Source organism: Mobula birostris, unplaced genomic scaffold (genome assembly GCF_030028105.1).
Source record: "Mobula birostris isolate sMobBir1 unplaced genomic scaffold, sMobBir1.hap1 scaffold_355, whole genome shotgun sequence".
NCBI lineage: Eukaryota > Metazoa > Chordata > Chondrichthyes > Myliobatiformes > Myliobatidae > Mobula > Mobula birostris.
Genome location: NW_027276620.1, coordinates 287,284 through 299,325, shown reverse-complemented (window position 1 = coordinate 299,325; position 12,042 = coordinate 287,284). Strand labels below are relative to the sequence as shown.

Genomic DNA, 12,042 nt, shown 5'->3' with positions numbered 1-12,042 from the left:
AAAGAACAGACTGTGCAAACCGATGAGACTCTGTGTGTGTGTGTGTGTGTGTGTGCATGTGAGTGTGCGTGTGTGTGTGAGTGTGGTGTGTGTGTGTACGAATGAGTGAGTGTGTGAGTGAGTGAGTGTGTGTGTGTGACTGAATGTGTGTGAGAGAGAGAGTGTGTGAGTGTGTGTGCATGTGTGTGAGAGAGTAAGTGTGTGAGTGTGTGTATGAGTGAGTGTGTGTGTGTGCATGTGTGTGAGAGAGTAAGTGTGTGCGTGTGAGTGTGTGTGTGTGTGAGTGTGAGTGTGTGTTTGTGAGTGTGTGTGTGTGAGTGTGTGTGAAAGTGTGTGCATGTGTGTGAGAGTGAGTGTGTGCGTGTGTGTGAGTGTGAGATTGAGTGTGTGAGAGTGTGTGTGTGAGTGTGTGTGTGCATGTGAGTGTGCGTGTGTGTGTGTGAGTGTGAGTGTGTGTATGAATGAGTGAGTGTGTGTGTGAGTGAGTGTGTGTGTGTGAGTGAGTGTGTGTGAGAGAGAGAGTGTGTGAGTGTGTGTGCATGTGTGAGAGAGAGTAAGTGTGTGAGTGTGTGTATGAGTGAGTGGGTGTGTGTGTGTTTGTGAGTGTGTGTGCATGTGTGTGTATGTGTGTGTGTGCATGTGTGTGAGAGAGTAAGTGTGTGCGTGTGAGTGAGTGTGTGTAAGTGTGAGTGTGTGTTTGTGAGTGTGTGTGTGAGAGTGTGTGTGAAAGTGTGTGCATGTGTGTGAGAGTGAGTGTGTGCGTGTGTGTGAGTGTGAGATTGAGTGTGTGAGTGTGTGTGTGTGAGTGTGTGTGCATGTGTGTGTGCATGTGAGTGTGTGTGTGAGTGTGTGTATGTGAGTGTGTGTATGAATGAGTGAGTGTGTGTGTGAGTGAGTGTGAGAGAGAGAGAGTGTGTGTGTGTGTGCATGTGTGTGAGAGAGTAAGTGTGTGAGTGTGAGTGAGTGTGTGTGTGAGTGTGAGTGTGTGTTTGTGAGTGTGTGTGTGAGAGTGTGTGTGAGAGTGTGTGCATGTGTGTGAGAGTGTGTGCGTGTGTGTGAGAGTGAGTGTGTGTGTGTGAGTGTGTGTGTGCGTGCGTGTGTGTGCATGTGAGTGTGCGTGTGTGTGTGAGTGAGTGTGTGTGAGTGAGTGTGTGTGAGAGAGAGAGTGTGTGAGTGTGTGTGCATGTGTGTGAGAGAGTAAGTGTGTGAGTGTGTGTATGAGTGAGTGGGTGTGTGTGTGTGTGCATGTGTGTGAGAGAGTAAGTGTGTGCGTGTGAGTGAGTGTGTGTGTGAGTGTGAGTGTGTGTATGAATGAGTGAGTGTGTGTGAAAGTGTGTGCATGTGTGTGAGAGTGAGTGTGTGCATGTGTGTGAGTGTGAGATTGAGTGTGTGAGAGTGTGTGCGTGTGTGAGTGTGTGTGTGAGTGTGTGTGTGTGAGTGTGTGTGTGCGTGTGTGTGTGCATGTGAGTATGCGTGTGTGTGTGAGTGTGTGTGTGAGTGTGTGTATGAATGAGTGAGTGTGTGTGTGAGTGAGTGTGAGAGAGAGAGTGTGAGTGTGTGCATGTGTGTGAGAGAGTAAGTGTGTGAGTGTGTGTATGAGTGAGTGTGTGTGTGTGTTTGTGGGTGTGTGTGTGCATGTGGCTGTATGTGTGTGTGCATGTGTGTGAGAGTAAGTGTGTGCGTGTGAGTGAGTGTGTGTGTGTGTGTGAGTGTGTGTTTGTGAGTGTGTGTGTGTGTGTGTGCATGTGTGTGAGAGTGTGTGCGTGTGTGTGAGTGTGAGATTGAGTGTGTGAGAGTGAGTGTGTGCGTGTGTGTGAGTGTGTTTGTGTGTGAGTGTGTGTGTGTGTGTGTGTGTGTGTGTGTGTGTGTGTGTATGTGTGTGTGTGTGTGGTGTGTGTTGTATTCTCAGTCCAACCTGTAAATTGTAACTGTAACATTGAAGGGAGGAGTGGATGATGGTAGGAGGGAGGGGGAAACCATAACTAAGAAAAAAAGTGCCGGGTTGCGATGTCGACCATTATTGGAACGTCACGGACTCTAAGCACTAATCGATCGGACTGGGGAGAGGGGAAGCTGCCGAAGGATAAGGAACAACGCAGACATCACCGGCGACCGTCTTTACGGACAGGGTAAGGCAGCGAGTGTCGTGGCGAGAGTGCGGAGCTGGGGCAGACGGTGCCCAGCCGTGTTCTCTCCGCCAGGTCCCCCGGTGGGGGGAGATGTGGATTTTCGCTCTTGCAATATTAGTGAAGGTCGAAAGGCAGGGGGATCATCCAGTCCGGGCGCCGTGTTCTTCCTAGCGTGGCTCTGTTCTCTTTGCCTTGTAATTTCTTTATTATGGGGCGTACGCTTTGTTAACCGTGGTGAGAATTCCGACTGTGTTACACAGAGCCCTTGAAAATACCTCGACAGGTTAATATTAATTATTCAGTAATCTGTGAGAACTGTGGACATTGGGTTTCATAGGTGCCAATGTATGGAATAACCCTTTGATATTAAAAACATGCTATGGATTGTGTGTGTGTGTGTGTGTGTGTATTCGTGTTAGGATGAATGGAGGGCGGAGTTTATTATACTACGTCCCATTTTTTTCCGCGATGACTTCCCAAAGCGTCAGAGTGGGAAGGTCTGAGGTTTGAGATTTGGTTTGTGGAACCTAGGTAGGACCATGTGGTTCTATCCCACCCACCCCACTTCGCCTTCGTCGCCGGCACAGAAGCTGACTTGTTCAACAACTTGGCTGTTTTTCAGTCATTACAGATTATGGCCAGAACTATTTTTAAAACACATGGAGGAGTTTTTTTCCTGTATAATATAGAACTTCTCCTTTAGTGACTGAAACCTTTCACCCTACCCTGGCAATGCAAGTCCAGACGCATCCTTTCAGATAACTGGGTAGACAACTTAGTCAAGGAGAAACAAGGTACTACAGATAATGGAATGTCTGTTACACTTAGTGAAAGGGACACTTAAAGAGGAACGATAAATACTTGTGTTTCCTTAAGCTTGGTATAGCTGGGGGAGGCAGTGGGGATAAACTCCCATGACCTATTAAATGTTCCCAATGCTGTGTGTCTCAAATATCTTCTGACAATCAAGTCCAGTTCCTGAATTTCGCATGTGGTTTGGCTACTAAGCCAGGAGGAACTATTTCTACTGACAGGAGAAGGGGCAAAGGTGGGTTACTGGCGCCTTAAAACCAGTCATTTCGGGCAATGGGACTCATCAGCCGTGGTTGGCAGCTCTTCCAGGAAAAGGAAAACTCTGATCTCAAATCTCCACTGCCTTTGCGGCGATACCCACTCATGGGGAAGGCTTTGGGAGTAAATCCCCAGGGAAAATCTGGAACTGAAGTCCTCAAGGCTGTCTTACACTGACTGGCAACTCCTGTGACGCTGCTGGTGCCAAACTGCATCAATCTCTGCCATTCTTTGGATTTATCAGCTGCATGGAGAGGGGGAGCCTGCTACATGGACAACAGCTTCCGCTCCATGTTGTACTGCCCTGGCTGTGTATCGCGTAGACAGCTGGGACACAAGTGCATAGTTATTTAAGTTACTGTTGCCTTCCTGTTAGCTTAAACCAGTCTGGCCATTCTCCTCTGACTTCTCTCATTAACAGAAATGTCGCTCATTGGATGTTTTTGTTTTTCGCACCATTTTCTGTAAACTCTAGAGACTGTTGTGCATGAAAATCCCAGGAGATCAGCAGTTTCTGAGATACTCAAACCACCCCATCTGACACCAACAATCGTAACATGGTCAAAATCACTTAGATCACATTTCATCCCCATTCTGATGTTTGGTCTGAACAATGACTAAACCTCTTGACCATGTCTGCATGCTTTTATGCATTGAGTTGTTGACGCACAATTGGCTGGTTAGATATTTGCATTAATGAACAGGTGTACAGGTGTGCTGAGTGTATTTGGCAACAAACTAATCTGAATGTATGAAGACTTAAATTTCATTCATTTATAAATTTCATCCATTTATATCCATGCCGGCATTTTTTGTGAATTCCACCCTTTGTTTGCAGTATTTTGTATTATTAACTGTCTTGACATTGCAGGGTGAATTTTACTTCTTCAGCTTTGCTTATAATAAAACACATTAGTTAGCAACTAAAAACAGAAAATGCTGGAAAGACACCACTAGTCTGCTGCACCTGTGACACCTTCTCTCTTTATTCTTAATTTCCAACATCTGCAGATGGCCTCTTCACCAATCCAATTCAACAGCAAAGATGAGGCCAGTTACCTTGCTGAATGCAGGAGTCATTATGGGTTTGGATTACTTTGGTAAATGTGAGTTGTTTTATCATGGAGTGTTTCTGTTCAGGTATCCTCACATAAAATTCATTAAAAACAATAGCAGACATCCCACCTCTCCCGGAAATTCCGGGAGTCTCCTGCATATTAATAGTGGCTCCCTGATGCCCGCAGATTATATACAATATCCTGGAAATCAATTTTTTTGAGAGCGAACGAGCGAGAGAGAGACAGCGTGAGAGAGAGTGAGAGAGAGAGAGAGAAAGAGAGAGAGTGCACACCATGGCAGAGTGTTCCAAAAAAAGAAAATACAAAATGTACGTCACCCCAGACTACCCTAAAGTGTACCCCTGCCTAATAGGGGTCAAAAATAATGACAGTGTTGCTCACTGCACTGTTTGCAACAGTGACTTTTCTATTGCCCATGGTGGGTTAAGACTGTAAAAGACATGTTGAGGTGAGTTTAACAGGTGTCATTCGTTCATTAGCATAGCTAACGTTATTTAAATGAGCTGGCTAGCTGCTAAGGAGCTACTCTATTGCAGACATCCCACCTCTCCCGGAAGTTCGGGGAGTTTCCTGCAAATTGATGGTGCTACCTCCCTGAAATGAGTTTTTACAGGGTGGGATGTCTGCAATAGACAGAAACTTCTGACAGTTCTCAATATGTTGGATAGGATCAGTGGAGAGAAGTTTCAAGTTGATGATTTTTCATTAGATCAGTAAGTTTTAATAATAATGGACTAGATGTTATCTGATCCACCTAAAATATCTTTGAGCAAACCTCCACAACATATGATCATCACTGAATAGCAAGTGGCAACTTTGTGCTTGAATTCTGAGTAATTTTTCATAGACGGGAAGTTAACTGATGGAAGTGTTTTAGATGACTGGATGTCGCTTCATGGTATGGTTAATGTTCAGTAGCCTGTGGGTAGAAGTCGGGTTATAGGATACAAGGATGTAATGTTGAGCCTTTATAAGGAATTGGTCAGGCTGTACTTGGAGTATTGTGAGCAGTTTTTGGTCCCGTATCTAAGAAAATATATGCTGGCATTGGAGAGGATCCAGAGTAGATTCACAAGAAAGATCCCAGGAATGACAGTGGTAATGTATGGGGAACATTTTGATGGCTCTGGGCCTGCATTTGCTGGAGTTTAGAAGAGTGTGGGGGGATCTTATTGAACCCTATTGAATATTGAAAGATCTAGATAGAATGGATGTGAAGAGGATGTTTTCTATAGTTTAGAGTCTAGGACCAGAGGGCACTTACTCAGAATAATACATCCTTTAGAACAGTAATGAGGAAGAATACCTTTTCCACTGAACCACAAGGCCAAGATAGTGGTCTAGTTTGGCCCAGTACCTGGTCGAGTTAATCAATAGCACAAAATACTGGAGGTACTCAGCAGGCCAGGCAGCATCCATGGGAAAGAGTAAACAGATGGCATTTCGGGCCAAGACTCTTGATCAGGACTGGAAAAGGCTGAGTTCCTCCAGTGTTTTGTGTTGTTGCTTTGGGTTTCCATCATCTGCAGATTTTCTTGTACCTGTCCTATCAACTGGCTGGAGTGTATAGTCATGTTTCACTTTTCACTTTGTCTGTCTGAGGAACCCACTTACATCAAAGAGGCTTCAATCATACCAGAGCCCTGGAAGAACATGGTAACCTGTCTCAGTGACCATCATCCTGTAGCACCTGCGTCCACTGCGCTGAAGAGCTTTGTGAGTTTGGTCATGAAGCTTATCATCTCCTGCCTGAGCAGTAACTTAGATCTGCTCCAATTTGCCTATTGTCGCAACAGGTCAACAGCACAGCCATTTCATTGGCTCTTCATTCAAGTCTGGAACATCTGGACAGTGAAGATGCATACATCAGGATGTTCTTCATTGACTACAGCTTAACATTCAACACTATCATCCCTTCAAACCTAATCAAAAAGCTCCAAGATGCAGGCCTCAATACTTCATTTTGCAATTGGGTCCTCGATTTTATCATAGCAGACTCCAGTCAGTTCAGATTGGCAACACCATCTCCATCAGCACTGGTGCACCAAAAGGCTGTGTGCTTCGCCCCTGCTTTACTCACTTTACACTCCTGAACCAGTGCAGTAACTCAACTCTCCTCAGTACTGATTCCACAACCTATTTATTCATTTTCAAGGATTCAACAACTCATGTTCTCAGTTTTTATTATTATTATTTGTTATTTTGTATTTGCATGGTTTGACCATTTATGTCAGTCTTTGTTTATTGATTCTATTATATTTAAATCAGTAAATCATTCCAAGTCTTCCCCAATCAGAAGCCCTGGATGAACCATGAGATCTGAAATCTGCTGAGGGCCAGATCAGAGGCATTCATGTCTGGAGAGCAAGAAAGCTGCAAGAGGTGCAGGGATGGTCTCTGGAAGGCCACCTCATGGGTGAAGTGGAGACTTCAGACCAAACGTGAATCAATAAGGGGCGCTCGACAGCTGTGACAGGGCTTGACTGCTATGACCTCCAACAGAGTTGAATCAACTGACACGGGAGACAGCAGAGCTTTGCTCTCAGATGAGCTCAGTGCCTCCAGGGCTCACCTTGACCACCAGAACATGGGTGAACCATCTTGAACCCCATATCCCCTGATGATCCTTTCATCTAAGTATCTGAAGCTGAAAGCATTTCACGTAGATGAGCTCAATGGTTGGAAAGGCTTTACTTTTGATGTACTGGGCCAAAACCACTACCTTTTGTACTATTTTCCATTCAAGGACATTGGTTTTTTTCACCAATCAAAAAACAATGCAAGGCAGGCTGCCTCCAGGAGGGTGAATCCATGGAAAACATCTGGACCAGGTAGGGTACCTGGCCACCTACTAAAGACCTGTGCTGACTAACTGGCTGGTGTGTTCACTGAGATCTTTAACCTCTCACCTTGATAGTATGTGGTACCCATCTGCTTCAAGCAGGCCTCAATTAGACCAGTGCCTAAGAAGAGCGTGGTGACCCTCCTCAATGACTACCACCCAGATGCACTTCCCATCCACAGTGATGAAGTGTTTTGAGAGGCTGGTGATGAAACGTATCAACTCCTGCCTGAGAGATGACTTGGATGCCTTCCAGTGTTCCACTGGAGCAACAGGTCCACAGCAGAGGCCATCTCATTGGCTCCTCACTCAATCCTGGGACATCTGGACACCAAAGATACATACATCAGGATGCTGTTTATCAATTACAGCTTAGCATTGAATATCATCATCCTCTCAAAACTAATGAATAAACTCCAAGACCTTGGCCTCAATATTTTCTTGTGCAATTGGATCCTTGATTTCCTCACTTGCAGACCCCAGTCAGTTCGATTGGTAACAGCATCTCCTTCATGACTTCCATCAGCACAGATGCACCGCAAGGCTGTGTGCCTAGCACCTTGCTCTACTCGATTTACGCTTGTGAATTTATGGCTAAGCACAGCTTCAATACCATATTCAAGTTTGATAATGACACCATTGCTGTGGGCTGTCAAAATTGGTGATGAATCAGCATACAGGAGGAATATTGAAAACTTGGCTGAGTGATGTCATACCAACAAACTCTCACTCCGTGTCAGCATGACCGAGGAACTGATTGTAGGCTTCAGGTTAGGTAAACCAGAGGTCCATGAACCAATCCTCATCAGAGGATTAGAGGTGAAGAGGGTTAAAAAATTCCTGGCTGTTACTATTTTGGAAGATCTGTCCTGGGCCCAACATATAAGTTCTACTGCAAGAAAGCACGGCACTGCCTCTACTTTCTTAGGAGTCCGCAGAGATTTGGCATGATATATAAAACTTAAACAATTTTCTATAGATGTGTCATGGACAGTGTATTAACTGGCTGTATCACAGCCTGGTATGGAAACAATAATGTTCTTGAATGGAAAATCCTACAAAAGGTAGTGGATTTGGCCCAGTCCATCACAGATAAAGCTCTCCTAACCATTGAGCATATCTACATACAGGTGTCCCCCGCTTTTCGAACGTTCACTTTACGAAACCTCACTGTTACGAAAGACCTACATTAGTACCCTGTTTTTGTTTTCAGAAGGTGTTTTCACTGTTATGGAGAAAGGCAGCGCGCGATAAAAAATCAGCGCACAAAAAAATCAGTGCACGATAAAAGGCAGCGCGCGTCCCGAGCAGCTGCCCTCCCCTGGATTCGGAATGGCATTGCTTTAACACATACCTGTGAGCAGCCGTTTGCAAGATGAGTTCTGAGGTATTGGAAAAGCCTAAGAGCTCATAAGGGTGTTACACTTAACGTAAAACTAGACATAATTAAGCATTTCGATTGTGGTGAACGAAGCAAGGACAAAATGAGTTTGGCTTGTGGAAGCTGACGAAGATGATGTTGAAGAGATTTTGGCATCACATGATCAAGAACTGATAGATGAAGAGCTGATGCAATTGGAAGAGGAAAGGATAACAATCGAAACCGAATGCAGAAAGTGAAGCAACTGTGTGAGATTTTCACTGCAATGATAAAGTACGACTTTAATTTTAAAAGGGTACGTAGGTTTAGGGCATATTTGCGGGATGGTTTGAGTCCTGACAAACAACTGTATGATAGAAAAATGCTCGAGGCTCAGCAGTCAAGCAAGCCTTTCACATCAGCTACAGCAGACGATGAACCTCGATCTCTGACATCAAGGCGGGCAGTCATAGGAGAAGATCAACTGCCTGCCCTGATCGCCGATGAGATGACACCCCCGTGTCCCACCACCCCAACACCTGGGCCCCGGACAGATACATAAAATGCTGTCATAGAAAACCAGTGTCCATCATCAGTGTCATGGTCCGGTCCATGAAGTCCGCATTCCAGTTCACGGTCTGGTCCGTGGACTCAGGACTCCAGGTCTTCCAGCTGTCCCTCGTTTAGTTGACTTAATCCTAGGCACCTGATTCCCATCTTGGGGCTTGGAATATAAGTGGCCTTGGGGTCAAGTGTGAGCTGCTGGTTTGTCTTGTCAAGATCTCCCTGGGAGCAACCTGCCGGTAAAAGGCTAGAGTGGCCACTTGCCATCTTTAGGCTGCACTGGGGAACCATCCCCTCGTGGAGACTTGCTGTTAGTAGTCAGAGCTGTCCTTGCTGTATGGATTTGGGTGTTTCCCGGGCCAGCTGAGGTTGCTGGCTGAACTGTGACTCGGAGCAACCCGGAGCAGAGATGGAACTGTCTGTTGTTCTTTGGTGTTTGTCTCTTCTTGTCCTCGCCTCCGTGGGGTAAGCCAGGCTGTTTTGCCATTGCCCTGCGGGGGATCTGTCTTGTCTTGTCCTCGCCTCCGATGGGTAAGTCAGGCCGTTTTGCCGTTGCCCTGTGGCGTGTCCTGTCTTGTCCTCACCTCCGTGGGGTAAGTCAGGCCGTTCTGCTGTTGCCCTGTGGGGGGATCTGTCTTGTCTTGTTGTTGCCTCTGTTGGGTAAGTCCGGCCGTTCTGCTGTTACCCAACAGGTAGACCTGTTCCACCTTGGCGTGGAGATAAAGTTGAGTCCCGGCTTGTCTATGGATGAGTCCCGGCTCTATGTCTATGTTCTGTCCTGTCTCATGTTAGTGTCGAGTTAAAGATGAGTCCCGGTTTTTTGAAGGATAAGTCCCGGCTCTCTGTTGATGTACAGTCCCCAGTCTGTCTCCGAGCTCCAGCCTCCGAGTTATCAGCCTCCGCATTCCAAGACCCCAGCTCCCAGTCTGCAGCTTCAAGACCCAAGACCCTAGCCTGCAAGCCTTAGGACCCAAGATCCCAAGCCTTGAAGATCCCAAGCCTCGAAGATCCCAAGCCAAGCTCCAAGAACCCAAGCCTCGAAGATCCCAAGCCAAGCTCCAAGAACCCAAGCCTCGAAGATCCCAAGCCAAGCTCCAAGAACCCAAGCCTCGAAGATCCCAAGCCAAGCTCCAAGAACCCAAGCCTCGAAGATCCCAAGCCAAGCTCCAAGAACCCAAGCCTCGAAGATCCCAAGCCAAGCTCCAAGAACCCAAGCTTCGAAGATCCCAAGCCAAGCTCCAAGAACCCAAGCCTCGAAGATCCCAAGCCAAGCTCCAAGAACCCAAGCCTCGAAGATCCCAAGCCAAGCTCCAAGAACCCAAGCCTCGAAGATCCCAAGCCAAGCTCCAAGAACCCAAGCCTCGAAGATCCCAAGCCAAGCTCCAAGAACCCAAGCTTCGAAGATCCCAAGCCAAGCTCCAAGAACCCAAGCCTCGAAGATCCCAAGCCAAGCTCCAAGAACCCAAGCCTCGAAGATCCCAAGCCAAGCTCCAAGAACCCAAGCCTCGAAGATCCCAAGCCAAGCTCCAAGAACCCAAGCCTCGAAGATCCCAAGCCAAGCTCCAAGAACCCAAGCCTCGAAGATCCCAAGCCAAGCTCCAAGAACCCAAGCCTCGAAGATCCCAAGCCAAGCTCCAAGAACCCAAGCCTCGAAGATCCCAAGCCAAGCTCCAAGAACCCAAGCCTCGAAGATCCCAAGCCAAGCTCCAAGAACCCAAGCCTTGAAGATCCCAAGCCAAGCTCCAAGAACCCAAGCCAAGCTCCAAGAACTCCAGCCTCGAAGATCCCAAGCCAAGCTCCAAGAACCCAACCCTGAAGACCCCAGCCTCCATGCCTCAAAACCAAGAACCCAGCCTACAGCCTCAGGCCTCTAGACCCCAACCACTTCCTGTCCTGAAGCCATGTCATGTCCTTGCCTGGTTCTGGGGTCTGAGCCCAAGGCAAGACCCCGGTTCTGGGTCTTTGTCCAGTCTCGAGCTCGGAGTCGAAGCCTTGTCTCCTTGTCCATGGTTTCTAGTCCTGGTCCCACTTTCCCTAGCCCTAGTCTGCATTCTTGTCCCTACTCCTTGCCTGTATCCTGTCACGTCCCTACTCTAGTCAAGTCCTGTTCCTTGTACCTCAGTGTCTGTGTCTCGCATTTGGGTCCGTTCCCAGCAGCCCACTGTGACAATCAGAGATTCCCACCACCTAAGACAGGCTCTTTTCTCACTGCTACCATCAGTTAGAAGGTACAGGTGCCTCAGGGCTTCCACCACCAGCCATCAGGCTCTTGAACAAAAAGGGATAGCTACAATGACTGCACTCACTTGCCCATTCATTGAGATGTTCTCACTTCCAATGAACTTACTTTAAGGACTCTTTATCTCATTACCTCATTATTTATTGTTATTTATTTATATTTGCATTTGTGCAGTTTGCTGTATTCAGCACTCCGGATGACCTTTCACTGATCCTGTTATGATTACTATTCTATAGACTTGCTGTGTATACCCACAGGAAAATGCATCGCGGGGTTGTGTATGGTGACATGTATGTACTCTGATAATAACATTTACTTCACTTTGAAGCATTGACATTTACTTTGTTCTGCTGTGAATTCCCACAAGAAAATAAATCTCAGGGTAGAATATGGTGACATGTACATGCTTTGATAATAAATTCTCTTGAAATTTGATGTATGAATGCACAGTACAGCAGAGAAATGCAACTAAGAAGTCACAGGTGGAAATGCACCTGTATGTTTAAGGTTTTTGGGTGTCCTGAAACCTCCAGTCAATAATACTGAGGAATGCCAGCAGCTTTGTATCAAACCTTTGTCAAAACTAGGGCAGTTTGTTTGCTCATTGCTGTGTTGACAGAGAAGATAACTCCCTTTCACCTCTTTCATGTAATGCTGTGGGGTATGAGAGGACAGATAGGACCCTTTTGACAGACTGAAGATGTTGAATGTTCTAATTTCATCACTGATGCGGTTTAACAAAGATATACTTTGTCAAT

The 12,042-nt window shown here is 46.4% G+C and overlaps 1 protein-coding gene across 1 annotated transcript in view; it reads left to right on the top strand.

The window, feature by feature from the left end:
- Positions 1–2,007: 2,007 nt before the first annotated feature.
- LOC140193025 (monocarboxylate transporter 2-like) overlaps positions 2,008–12,042 on the top strand; it is a 226,264-nt gene continuing 216,229 nt past the window's right edge. Inside the window, exon 1 of the mRNA XM_072250478.1 lies at positions 2,008–2,129. The gene's annotated coding sequence lies outside the window, so the exon portion shown is untranslated. The remainder of the gene's footprint in view (positions 2,130–12,042) is intronic.